The sequence below is a fragment of the Mobula hypostoma genome, chromosome 9 (assembly GCF_963921235.1).
Source record: "Mobula hypostoma chromosome 9, sMobHyp1.1, whole genome shotgun sequence".
NCBI lineage: Eukaryota > Metazoa > Chordata > Chondrichthyes > Myliobatiformes > Myliobatidae > Mobula > Mobula hypostoma.
In genome coordinates, this window is record NC_086105.1 from 135,614,107 (window position 1) to 135,628,665 (window position 14,559).

Here is a 14,559-nt window from a genome sequence, read left to right on the forward strand (position 1 = left end):
CAACAAACCCATTCGTAAGGCCAGAGATGTTGTGGGGATGGAACTGGACTCTCTGACGGTGGTGTCTGAAAAGAGGATGCTGTCCAAGTTGCATGCCATCTTGGACAATGTCTCCCATCCACTACATAATGTACTGGGTGGGCACAGGAGTACATTCAGCCAGAGACTCATTTCACTGAGATGCAACACTGAGCGTCACAGGAAGTCACTCCTGCCTGTGGCCATCAAACATTACAACTCCTCCCTTGGAGGGTCAGACACCCTGAGCCAATAGGCTGGTCCTGGACTTATTTCCTGGCATAATTTACCTATTACTATTTAACTATGTATGGTTTTATTACTATTTATTATTTATGGTGCAACTGTAACGAAAACCAATTTCCCCCGGGATCAATAAAGTATGACTATGACTATGACTATGAGACGACACTAGGAGCACAATGAATGCAAGGGCCAGGCAATCTGTGCTTGCTCCTATTTGCTTGTGTTCTTGTGTTTTTCTCTCATTTGGTGTCACAATGTAAATATTCTAGTCAAGGAAGCTCACGTTCCAAACACATTTCAAAAGTTTCTTCTCCTTCTTGGCCCCTAAATTGTTATTATCCCTGTCAATATTAGAGGAGTTGAAATCTCCCATTAAGTCCACATCGTGCCTCTTTGCAGATCTCCTTCCACTCTTTCCCATTTCAAAAGGACGGCTCGATGAACCTCGAATGGGAAGTTTCTTCACTCCTGAAAAAAGTTGTCGCTGTGAGGCTAAAAAACATATATATGTTTATTTTAATAAAAATCAACAATATTCATAACAAGCGTTATTTACAAGAATAAATCATGCAATGCTTTTTCATCCTTACATTCAAAGTCGATGCTTTCAGTACTGCTCTATTACATTCCTACATATCCATCAATAGGACTGTTGCCACTTATATGGCCCTCTGGGCTGGTATCCTATTTCAATAATTGAGAGTCTTCCTCCCCCAACCCAGTAGCAGATGAACCCTACACTGTGGTTCTTTCCCACCGAGCTCTTGTTGTGGCTGTGCCAAAATTCAGTGAGTCCCTCAGCACATACTCCTGCAGCCTGGAATGTGCTAATAATACAGTCCTGGGCAAAAGTCTTGGGCACATATATATATATACATATATAGCTAGGGTGCCCAAGACTTTTGCACAGTACCGTAGTAACTCCCACAAAATGCTGGAGGAACTCAGCCGGCCAGGCAGCAGCTATAGTCAACGAGTATAGTCAACGTTTTGGGCCAAGGACTGCTGAAGGGTCTTGGCCCAAAACGTCGACTGTACTCTTTTCCATAGATGCTGCCTGGCCTGCTGAGTTCCTCCGGAATGTTGTGTGTGTGTCACTTGGATTTCCAGCATCTGCAGATTTTCTCTTGGCTGTAGTAACTTTATCTATTGCATGGTACTGCAGTCACATGTAAAAAAAACTAATTTCATGACCTATGTGAGTGATGTTAAACCTGATTCTGATATGGGTCTCTGTTGTGGACTGAGAGTGGGAAGGGGGCAGGGAGAGGGGAATCATGGTTGTGAAAAGGGGAAGGGAGAGGGAAGCATCAGAGAGACATTCTGTAACGATCAATAAACAAAATGTTTAGAATCAAGTTACTTCGCCTCGTGTCTCAGGGCTGGGTGCGTCTGCACACACTCCGCCCCCCGACCCTGGCACTCCTTCTCTGCCACCTATCCCCCACCCCTCCCGTGGCGCTCCACCCTCACCATTCCCAACATCCTTTGCGCCTTCCAGATTTACAAGCTCGCTCTCTGCTCCACGTTGTGAAATGCAGTGCTGTGCAGCAGTCTGAGGTACGCCAACTATATACACTGTACGTGCCTCACACTTTTGTACAGTACTGCATAAAAGCTGCATTTGACGAGGGCAGGTGCATGTGGAGGTCAAGTGGCAGGCCATACAATACCTTAACAGTTAGCCTAATGCTTTATAACGCCAGCAACCTTGACTTATTTCTCTCAGCTGTCTGTAGGGAGTTTGCATGCTCTCCTTCTGGCTTCATGGATTTCCTCCAGATGCTCTGGATTCCTCCTCCAGTCCAAAGACATACAGGTTAGTTGGTCACTTGGGTACAATTGGGTGGCATGGGTGCGTGAGCCAAAATGGCTTGTTACAGTGCTGATTGTTTAAATGAATGAATAAATAAGTACATATATGCAGTTTTGAATGTGGCATTTTGAATCTACCCACTGTAATTTGAATTTATGTTAACTTCACAATACTTCAGTCTGATGAATTATAGACAGAGACAATTGCTTATGTTGTTCATCCATGTCTCGGTCACTCTCTCTGTGCATCATCGGTTTACACGTTTGATCTCCGATGCCAGAATAGGGAAGGATATCCCCCAACTAAGGTCACGAATCGAAAAAGTTATGTCTTTTCTGTTTATGGATTAAACTACTGAACATAAGCATGCTGACAATGACAGGTAGCTATTTAAAGTATCACTACAGTTTAGACTTTGACTCCAATGGGCAGCACGAGTAAATATTTAAAATTTCTTTCCGCATTGCAGATTCTAACAGTTTTCAAACATACAGGAGACCTTAACATAACCCTTTGTTTATCCTAGCAACAACATCTGAGGCTGTTTAGGGAGCACATGCATGGGGTTCTGGACAGAGTTGTCCCATTGAGTCAGGGGAAGGACGATTGGGTGAAGGAACCATGGTTGATGAAAGAGGTGCAACATTTTGTCAAGAGGAAGAAGGAAGCTTACTTAAGGTTTTGGAAGCAAAGGTCACACAGGGCTTTTGAGAGTAATAAGGCAGCCAGGAAGGAGTTTAAGAATGCACTCAGGTGAGCTAGAAGGGGACAAGAGAAGGCCTTGGCGAATAGGATTAAGGAAAATCCCAAGGCATTTCACACGTATGTGAAGAATAGGAGGATAATTAAAGTGAAGGTAAAACTGCTCAGGGATTAAGGGGAAAATGTGTGCCTGGAGTTAGAGGAGGTAGGGGAGATCCTTCATGAATACTTTGCTTCAGTACTCAACAGTGACGTGAGGTTAATGTAGAACAGGCTAACGTGCTGGAGCACGTTGGAAGTTAAGAAAGACGCAGTTACAATGGGATGCAGACAGGATGCAGAGCTGGGTTGAGAAGTGCATGGGGAACCTTATCAAATGCCTTACTGAAATCCATTAACACTACATCCACTACTCTACCGTCATCAATGTGTTTTGTTACATCCTCAAGGAATTCAATCAGGCTCGTAAGGCATGACCTGCCCTTGACAAAGCCATGCTGACTATCCCTAATCAGATTACGTCTCTCCAAATGCTCATAAATCCCACCTCTCAGAATCTTCTCCAACAACTTATCCATTACTGAAGTCAGACTCACTGGTTTATAATTTCTTGGGTTATCTCTACTTCCTTTCTTGAACAAGGGAGCAACGTTTGTAACCCTCCAATCTTCTGATACTTCTCCCCTCTCTATTGATCATCGCTAGAGGCTCAGCAATCTCCTCCCTCCCTTCCCACAGTAGCCTAGGGTATATTTCATCCGGTCCCGGTGACTTATCTAACCTTATGCTTCTCAAAAGCTCAAGCACATCCTCTTTCTTAATGTCTATATACATAACTTCTTCAGTCCACTGTAAGTCATCCCCACAATTGCCAAGGTCTTTTTCCCTGATGAATACTGAAGCAAAGTATTCATTAAGTACCTCCGCTACCTCCTCTGACTCCATGCACATTTCCACTATCGCAGCTGATTGATCCTATTCTCACACAACTCATCCTTTTGCTCTTCGCATACTTGAAGAATGCCTTGGGGTTTTCCTTAATCCTGTTCACCAAGGCCTTCTCATGGCTCCTTCTGACTCTCCTAATTCCATACTTAAGCTCCTTCCTAGCAACATAATTTTCCGGAGCTCTAACAGTACCTAGTTTCTTGAATCATCTGTAAGCTTTTCTTTTCTTCTTAACTAGATTTCCTACATCCTTTGTACACCATGGTTCTTTAACTCTGCCATCCTTTCCCTGCCTCATTGGAACATACCTATGCAGAACTCCATACAAATGTTCCCTGAACATTTGCCACATTTCTGCCGTGCATTTCCCTGACAAAATCTACTCCTAATTTATGTTCCCAAGTTCCTGCCTAACAGCATCATATTTCCCCCTACCCCAATTAAATGTTTTCCCAAATTATCTGCTCCTATCCCTCTCCACCACTACGGTGAAAGAGACAGAGGTATGGTCACTATCTCCAAAATGCTCTCCCACTGAGAGATCTGACAGCTGACCAGGTTCATTTCCCAATACCGGATCAAATACAGCCTCACCTCTAATTGGCTTATATACATATTGTGTCAGGAAACCTTCCTGAACACACCTAACAAACTCCACCCCATCTAAACCCCTTGCGCTAAGGAGATGCCAATCAATATTAGGAAAGTTAAAATCTCCCATCACAACAACTCTATTATTATTCCACCATTCCAGAATCTACCTCCCTATCTGCTCCTCAATGTCTCTGTTACTATTGGGGGGGGGGGGGTTGTCTGTAAAAAACACCCAGTAGAGTTATTGCCTCTTACCTGTTTCTAACTTCCACCCACACTGACTCAGTAGATGATCCCTCCATGACTTCCTCCTTTCTGCAGCCGTGACACTATCCCTGATTAGCAATGCCACATCCCCACCTCTTTTGCCTCCTTCTCTGTTCTTTTTGAAACATCTAAAGCCTGGCACACCCAGCAGCCACTCCTGTCCCTGAGACATCCAAGTCTCTGTAATGGCCACAACATCACAGTTCCACGTATTGATCCACGCTCCAAGTTCATCCGCCTTGTTTATGATACTGCTTGCACTAAAACGGACACATCTCAAACCATCAGGCTGAGTGTATCTTTGCTCTAACATCTGCCTATCCTTCCTCACAAACTCCCTACAAGCTGTCTCTACTTGTGTTCCAACCTCCCCATCCTCTGCCTCTTTACTTCGTTCCCACTCTCCCTGCAAATCTAGTTTAAACCCTCCCTAATAGCATTAGTAAATCTCCCTGCTAGGATATCGGTCCCCCTCAGTTTCAAGTGCAACCTCTCCTTTTTGTACAGGTCACACCTGCCCCAGAAGAGGTCCCAATAATCCAAAAATCTGAATACCTGCCCCTTGCTCCAAAACCTTCAGCCACGCATTTATCCTCCACCTCATTCTATTCCTATACTCACTGTCGCGTGGCACAGGCAGCGATCCTGAGATTACTACCTTTGAGGTCCTGCTTCTCAGCTTCCTTCCTAACTCCCTGTATTCTGCTTTTAGGACCTCCACCCTTTTCTACCTATGTCATTGGTACCAATATGTACCACGACCTCAGGCTGTTCACCTTCCCACTTCAGGATTTCGTAGATGCGCTCAGAAACATCACGAACCCTGGCACCTGGGAGGCAAACTACCATCCTTGTTTCTTTTTCACATCCACAGAATTGCCTGTCCCCCTAACTATAGAATCCCCTATTACTGCTCCCCTCCTCTTCCATTCCCTACCCTTCTGAGCCACAGTTCGAGACTCAGTGGCACTGTTGCTTCCCCCAGGTAGGTCGTCCCTCACCCTCTCAACAGCACTCAAAATGAAGTACTTATTGTTAAGAGGGACAGCTACAGCGTGCACTCCACTACCTGATGCCCTCCCTTCCCTCTTATCATGGGCTGAAGGATCTGTTCTGAGCAGTAATCTTCTCTGTTCCATGTTCTAATGCTGGTGGTGAGACAGCTATCAAAGAGCAGAGATTGAATAGAATTAGTGAGCCAATGTTGTCAGGATAAAAAGGGTTGGTTCCTTAGCACTGACACATGGAGAAACTTCTTCACTCAGAAGTTTGTAGTCATTGAAATATTCCAGATCAAGATGGATCTATTTTTAGATACTGGGGATATGGGAAGATGGCAGGAAGGTAAATAGAATTAAAGGTTATTCAGCCATAATCTTACTGGATGGAAGAGACAACATAACCTTCTCTTCTCATAGTTTCTACTTCCTATAATGCTGAATGGTAAGCTGTCTGTGGCCATGAGACAGGGAAATCCAGAGAGACAGGTCTACTTTAGTGATTCAAGAAAATAACTTTATCATGGCAAAGATGCAAGGATAAAGGAAATGCTGTTACCCTACAACATGGATAGGTTTGGGATACTGATTGAACAGCCTCAGAGAAAGAAATAATGCAGAGTTCCAATGAAATAATTTGTATTCAAAAATTGTTCATACAAATCTCAATAAACCTATCTCTTCAATCTTTAGCATTTGTGGAAATCCTACTGTTGTACTTTGAATTCATCCTCCAAAACTCAAATGCTAAAGATGAATAGCAGAGCAGACCTGATGGACCAACTAGCATAATTCTGCTCCTCTGTCTTATGGCCTTAAAACGGCACACACACAATGTCCTCCGAAATCAATTGTTTTTTAAAAATATCTTTTGCTCTGTAAGTTTTACGAGTAGGAGAAAATGAGTGTATAAAATAAACTTTATTTTATTGTGCCTTTGTTCAAAGTGCAAAGTTCAAGGTTCAAAGTAAATTTATTATCAAAGTGCAACAACGTAACTATGTACAAATCTGAGATTCATTTTCTTGCGGGCATACTCAATAAAGCCATAATAGAATAATAACAATAATAGAATCAATGAAATACCGCACCAACTTAGGTGTTCAACCAGGGAGCAAAAGACAAACTGTGCAAACACAAAAGGAAAGAAATAATAATAATAATAATTAATAAATAAACAATAAATATTGAGAACATAAGATGAAGAGTCCTTGAAAGCAAGTCCACATGTTGTGGGAACATTTCAATGATAAGCAAGTGAAGTTGAATGAAGTTATTCTCTTTGGGTCAAGAGCCTGATGGTTGAGGAGTAAATAGTCATAGTCATACTTTATTGATCCCGGGGGAAATTGGTTTTCGTTACAGTTGCACCATAAATAATTAAATAGTAATAAAACCATAAATAATTAAATAGTAAATACCTGGTGGTTTGGGTCCTGAGGCTCCTATACCTTCTTCCTGATGGCAGCAGTGAGAAGAGATCATGTCCTGGGTGGTGGGGTTCCCTGATGATGGATGCTGCTTTCCTGTGACAATGCTTTATGTAGATGTGCTCAATGGTGGGGAAGCCTTTATCTGGGATTGACTGGGCCCTATCCACTACTTTAGTCAGATTTTCCATTCAAAAGCATGGGTGTTCCCATATCAGGCTGTGATGCAGCCAGCCAATATACTCTCCACTACACATCTATAGAAGTTTGTCTAAGTTTTAGATGTCATGCCGAATATTTACAAACTTCCAAGGAAGAAGAGGTGCTGTGCTTTCTTTATAATTGCATTTATGTGCTGGGCCCATTCAGGTCCCCTGAAATAATAAAACACTGAGGAATTTAAAGTTGTTGACCCTCTCTGCCTCTGATCCTCCAATGAGGACTGGCTCAAGGATCTCTGCTTTTTCCCTCCTGAAGTCAGTAATCAGTTCCTTGCTGACATTGAGTGAAAGGTTATTGTTACGGCACCACTCAGCCAGATTTTCAATCTCCCCCCTGTATGCCGATTCATCACCACCTTTGATCCGGCCTATGACAGCGATGTCATCGGCAACCTTGAACATGGCATTGACGCTGTGTTTAGCCACACAGTGAGTAGGGCAGGGGCTAAGCTCACAGCCTTGTGGTGCACCTGTGCAGATGGAGAGCGTGGAGGAGATGTTGTTACCCATCGAACTGACTGGGGTCTGCAAGTGTGCCTTTAAAAATACAATTATTTTATTACTTTCATGAAACTAGTTGAAAGCAACGGAAACACAAAAACATGCAGCATTTGAAATAAAAATAAAAGGCATTTTTCTAATTGTAGAAAAGAAGTTATTTATTTAATTATTGAGCTACAGTGTGGAATAAGCCCTTCCAGCTCTTCGAGCTGTGCTGCCCAGCGATGTTTGATTTATTTCTAGCCTCATCACAGGACAATTTGCAATGACTAATTAACCTACGAACCGGTACGTCTTTGGACTGTGGGAGGAAACCGGAGCACCCTGAGGAAACCCACACGGTCACAGGGGAGAACAAACAAACTCCTTACAGTCAGTGGCAGGAAGTTTGAAAGAGGGTTGAAGTGTTATTTAGATGTGCCTACTATAAATACACTCCAAATATATTGAAGTTTATATTTATTTCATCCCACTTTGTATAAATATTCATAATCCAAATTCAATGCAGATGCACACATTAACATATTAAGAATAAAACATCGGCTCAAATAATTTAAATGCAACAGGGGAGAGTCAGCAATTTTGACCAAGGGTTGATTAAGCAACTACAAAGTCAATATAGAGCATGTCAGCCGGGTACATTCAGAGATTTGGCAGCAGTTCAAGTTGAAGATGATTGCTTAACTTCAGGAATAGGGACAGATTACTGAGCCTTTTAAGGTTGTGCTTCAATGCAGTGAGAATATGGCTGATCTGAGATGTAGCTCCATAAACTTGTCTTATCTTCAGATCTTTAGAGCTTTGATTAATAAAGATCATTCAACCTCAGACTTAAAATTCCGGCTTTAATGGGACACCACGGCAGCGGTAAGCGTGATGCTACACTTTGACAGCTTGGGGCGTCGGAGTTCAGAGTTCGGAGTTCAATTCTGATGCCATCTGTATGGAGTTTGTGTGTTCCTTGCTGTGAACACATGGGTTTCCTCCGGGTGCTCTGGTTTCCTCCAGCATTCCAAAGGGGTACCGGCTACTAGATTAGTCCGTGATTGTAAATTGTTCTGTGATTGGGGCCAGTGTTAAACAGGCGGGTTGCTAGGCGGCGCGGCTCATTGGGCAGGAAGGGCTGGATCCGCGTTGTACATCTATCACCTGCCAGCTTCTCACTCCCCCACCTATCTACCCTCACCTGTCTTCACTTCTCACTCGCCCACCTATCTACCTTCCCCTCAGCTGTCTTCACTTCTCACTCCCCCATGTATCTACCTCTCCGCTCACCTGTCTTCACTTCTCACTCCCCCACCTATCTACCTTCCCCTCAGCTGTCTTCACTTCTCACTCCCCTACCTATCTACCTTCACTTGTCTTCACTTCTCACTCCTCCACCTATCTACCCTCACCTGTCTTCACTTCTCACTTGCCCACCTATCTACCTTCCCCTCAGCTGTCTTCACTTTTCACTCCCCCACCTATCTACCTCTCCGCTCACCTGTCTTCACTTCTCACTCCCCCACGTATCTACCTCTCCGCTCACCTGTCTTCACTTCTCACTCCCCCACCTATCTACCTTCCCCTCAGCTGTCTTCACTTCTCACTCCCCTACCTATCTACCTTCACCTGTCTTCACTTCTCACTCCCCCACCTATCTACCTTCCCCTCAGCTGTCTTCATTTCTCACTCCCCCACGTATCTACCTCTACCCTAACCTGTCTTCACTTCTCACTCCCCCACCTATCTATCTTCCCCTCAGCTGTCTTCACTTCTCACTCCCCACCTATCTACCTTCCCCTCAGCTGTCTTCACTTCTCACTCCCCCACGTATCTACCTCTACCCTCACCTGTCTTCACTTCTCACTCCCCACCTATCTACCTTCCCCTCAGCTGTCTTCACTTCTCACTCCCCACCTATCTACCTTCCCCTCAGCTGTCTTCACTTCTCACTCCACCACCTATCTCCTCTCACCTGTCTTCACCTCTCCTTCCAGCTTGCACTCCTTCCCCTCCCCCAACTTCTTCCTCTTTCCTTTCCAGTCCTGGTGAAGGACTTTGGCCCGGAACATTAACAATAGACAATAGACAATAGGTGCAGGAGTAGGCCATTCGGCCCTTCGAGCCAGCACCACCATTCACTGGGATCATGGCTGATCATCCACAATCAATACCCCGTTCCTGCCTTCTCCCCATATCCCTTGACTCCACTATCTTTAAAAGCTCTATTTAACTCTTCCTTGAAACCATCCAGAGAATTGGCCTCCACTGCCTTCTGAGGCAGAGCATTCCACAGATCCACAACCCTCTGTGTGAAAAAGATTTTCCTCAACTCTGTTCTAAGTGGCCTACCCCTTATTCTTAAACTGTGGCCTCTTTTTCTGATTTTTTATTATATTGATTCTTATTGATTCTTTATTGTTTTTTTTTGATTCTTTATTCTTTTCTATAGATGCTGCTGGACCTTCAGTATTTTGTGTGTGTTATTCTTGATTTCCAGTGTTTGCAGAATCTCTTCCATTTACTATTTAGTAAACATGTTTTAGAAGCATAGAAAACCTACAGCACAATACAGGACCTTCGGCCCACAGTGCTGTGCCGAACATGTTCTTTTCAGATTTTGAAAATCTTCTGTTCTTGTTCTGGTCCTTCAAGCTGTGGGTTTTCCTGCTGGAGACACACTCAGCTGACTCCCTAAGTGCTGAAGATTTGTACTGGGGTTTAGAATCTGCTGGGGTTGTCCATTTTATCCAGTGCTCCCAAAGTGGCCTCCTCTACATTGGTGAGACACGTCGTAAACTGGAAGATTGCTTTGTTGAGCACCTCCACTCCATCGGCCAAAAGAAGAACCTCCCGGTGGCCCAACATTTCAATTCTGATTCCCATTCCCATTCCGACATATTGGTCCACGGCCTCCTCTTGTGCCAAGATGAGGCCTCTGTCAGGGTGGAGGAGTAACACCTTATATTCCATTTGGGCAGCCTTCAACCTGATGGCATGAACATTGATCTCTCTTTCTAATAAAAAAAGTTTCTGTCACCCTTCCTTCTTCTTCTAAATCCCACTCTAGCTTCTTATCTCTTCTCGCCTACCTATCATCTCCACCTGGGTCCCCTCCTCTTTTCCTTTCTCCTATGATCCACTCTCCTCTCCCATCAGATTTCTTCCTCTCCAGCCCTTTACCTTTTCCATCCACCTGGCTTCACCTATCACCTTCCAGCTAATCCTCCTTCCACTCCCTCCACCTTTTTATTCCGGCATCTTCATCCTTCCTTTCCAGACCTCAAGAAGGGTCTCGGCCCAAAACGTCGACTGTTTATTCATTTCTGTGGATACTGTCTGACTAACTGAGTTTCTTTTGCATTTTATGTGTGTTGCTGAAGATCTGTGCTGTTGTTATTTCTGTTAATAAATAACCAGTTGACCTCATCTCGAGTGGAAATCAGAAAAAGTAGATTTAAATCTTCATGAGGGAAGATGGACTAGGAAATTGAAGAATTTTCCAAGTATAATAAAAATATGTTAAGGTTTTATAAAATGTTCAACAGACTTGTGAGAAAGTTTTAAACTTGACACCCATAACCTTCTATCTCTATGTTGGCCTGGGGCTGAATTATAGGATAGAAATTCTTCTGTAAAGCCTTGTGCATTGTTCAGTGGAATGCCCCATAAAATTTCTGCACGTCAAGACACACTGAACTGTAATAGCATTTACCTCCGTAAACATAAGCACTTTACCCTGAATAACACTTTAAAGATGATGAGAGGCATTGATGGTGTGGATAGTCAGAGGCTTTTTCCCAGGACTGAAATGATTGCCACAAGAGGACACAGGTTTAAGGTGCTGGGGAGTAGGTACAGAGGAGATATCAGGGGTAAATTTTCTACTCAGAGAGTGGTGAGTGCGTGGAATGGGCTGCCGGCAATGGTGGTGGAGGCGGGTACGATAGGATCTTTTAAGAGACTTTTGGATAGGTACATGGAGCTTAGTAAAATAGAGGGCTATAGGTAAGCCTAGTAATTTCTAAGGTAGGGACATGTTCAGCACAACTCTGTGGGCCAAGGGGAAGGGCCTGTATTGTGTGAGGTTTTCTATGTTTCTATGTTCTAACAGATATGAAAATAATTATGTTCGTACGGAACAGTTTGAGTTATATTATCAGCCTCTCCCCCTGAAATTTAGAAACAAAAAGACTGCAGCTGATGTAAATCTAAAACAAAAATGGAAAGTGCAGGAAACACAGAGCCAGTCAGCCCGCATCTGTGGAAAAAGAAAGAGATAATGCTTCCAGATGAGGGGTGGGGACTGGGCCCAAAATTTTCTATTTTGATCCCTAAATATTGGGAAGGAGTGTAAGTGGTGGCCAAAACTGTGCCAGGTTGTCATTAGCAACAAAGAAGAAATTGGGTCCAGTGACCCAATGTTGCTGAAGGTTATGCCTCAGAATTACAATCGCCTTCAACGTCACTGACATATGATGTGAAATTTGTTGTTTTCTGGCAGCAGTACAGTGTAAATCATAAAAATATTATAACTTACAATGAAATATAAATGGGAAAATGAAATAAATATATACTGTAAAGTGGAATAGCTGAGTGTGGAGGGGTGAAGCTCTTCCTAAAATGTTGAGTTTAGGTCTTCATAATCCTGTACCTGCCCCCTGGTGGTAGCCTCCACACCAGGTGATGATGCAGTCAGTCATGCTACATCTGTAGAAGTTTGTCAGAGTCTTTGTAACATACCAAATCTCCTCTAACTCCTAACGAAATATACCCATTGAAAAGTCCTCTTCATGATTACATCGGTACATTGGACTCAGGCTAAATCCTCTGAGATGTTGGTGCCCAGGAACTTGAAGCTGCTCACCCTTTCCACTGCTGACTCCTCGCTGAGGACTGCCATGTGTTCCCTTGACTTCCCCTTCCTGAGGTACGTAATCAGTTCTTTGGTCTTGCTGATGTTGAGTGCACAAGTTGTGATTGTGACACCATTCAACCAGCTGATCTATCCCATCACTGTACGCCTCCTTGTCACCATCTGAGATTCTACCAACAATCGTGTTGTCATTGGTGAATTCACAGCTGGCGTTGGAGCTGTGCCTAGCCGTACAGTCATGGGCATAAAGAGAGTAGAGCAAAGGGTCTGCTCAGTGCACACTACAACGATGCTCTTGGCTTGTTCTTGAAGGTGATTCCACTACTGTTTAATATTCTTGACAATTTTAGGAGCTATTTTATACTGGTTATTTTGGCACTGAAATGGTGGCCAAACTGGACTCTTGAGCTAGAGTATGCTGGTTGACGTTTATCTTTGTCAAAGAGGTCAAGCCTGCAGTATGAATGGCTGTCCAGCTGTTTGCTAAACCACTAGTTGCTCCTTGAAATACGTACTACTGCCCACTATTTTATTTAGAGATGCAGTACGGCAACAGCCCCTTCTGGCCCAACGAACCCATGTGACCAATTGAGCTACTAACCTGTACGTCTTTGGAATGTGGGATGAAACTGGAACACCAGGTTGCTGGTGCTGTAATAGCGCTATACTAACTGCTACAGTGCAGCGCCGGCAGAAATATTCAGCTGGGAATTGAACTCATGATCTCCTATTTACAAGACTGGTCCTTTGACCAGCCAAGCCACAGAGCCCCTTGTCGTCTGCATAATGCATTGGCATGACGAGTTTAAATGGACTCTCTTCTAACAGGAGCCTCTTGTTTGGGAGCACTGTGAATTCCTAGCAACAATATGCTGGAGGCAGTCAGTAGGTTGAATCTTCAGCAGGTTGCTCCAGGTTCCAGTATCTGCAGTGTCTTGTGTCTCCAAGTTGTCCTGAGAAAAGATACGTAAGAAGGGTGTTTATCATTCCATTATGAACAAGGTTCTGGCCAAGTCTGCACTAGGATGTCATAGAACGCAAGGAAAGAAACTGCTGGGTGGTCTCAAGAGGCTGTGGAAGTTGGTATCCAGCGCAACAAACAAACTGCTGGAACAACATAGAACATAAAACACACACAATGAGTGGAGCAGTATTGTTGGGATGAAGGTTTTGTCGATGTTCTGAGTTGTACAGGACACAGAGTGGAGAAACAGGATAGCCAGCACAGAGAGGAGAAGAGAAAGGAACTGACAAGAAAGGAAACTGAGGTGATTTGTGGATTGAGGAGGGGTGTAAACTGACAGGTAGGTGGTGCGGGATAGGGGAAGTGAGCAGGGCGGAGTTTGAACACAGGCAGGTGAATGATAGGTAGAGGCTGGCAAAGAGGGAGAGGAAACAGAAAAAAACAATAGTTGGGGCAAGATGAGAGAAGGGGAATGTGAACAATGGAGTCAAAGCACTGCTGGAGGTGGATTTGGCTAAGAGCTGGGCATTGGCAGAGATTTTTGCATCTTCCTTAGCCACAGATGAGGTATCAGAAGACTGGTGGGTGGTCATTATTATAAGGACTGCAACAAAGAGCCAGGAGATTACTGGTGAGCTAAAAACCACTGGTGGGAATGTTACTAGAGGGAAAGGCAAGGACTGATTAGGTGGGAAATGGTGTCCCAAAAGTTTGATAGAGAGCTTTGAAGAGGTGACCAAGAAGATTGATGAGGGCAGGGGGGTGAAAGGTGTTGTGTATATAGACTTTAGCAAGGACTTTGACAAGGTCTTGCATTGTAGACTGACCCAGAAGGTCAGATCACATGGGATCTAGGTGAGCTAGCCAATTGGATACAAGGTTGACTTTGTGGGAGAAGACCGAGGATGGTCATGGATGGTTGCTTAAGAGATTGAAGGTCTGTGACCAATGTTGTGCTGCAGAGGTCAGTTCTGATTCCCCTGTGGCTTGTCA